Raw genomic sequence first — 240 nt, forward strand, 5'->3', positions numbered from 1 at the left:
GCATGAATTAAGTTTAAGACGGGGAAACTTGGAATTCATTTTTTTCTTCTTTTTTTCAAGTTAAAATTCTGTTTTCTTTCTCTCTTTTTCTTTACCCTTTTCTTTCATTCTTGTCCCTGTTTTGTTATTAATTCTACCTGTCTCTCCCTTTCTCTTGTTTATCACATGCACACATATGAATATTCACATGCATTTACGAAAATACACAAACACACATGCACATAGTACACACGTATGTAA

The sequence above is a fragment of the Penaeus monodon genome, chromosome 23 (genome assembly GCF_015228065.2).
Source record: "Penaeus monodon isolate SGIC_2016 chromosome 23, NSTDA_Pmon_1, whole genome shotgun sequence".
In the NCBI taxonomy this organism is placed as follows: Eukaryota; Metazoa; Arthropoda; class Malacostraca; order Decapoda; family Penaeidae; genus Penaeus; species Penaeus monodon.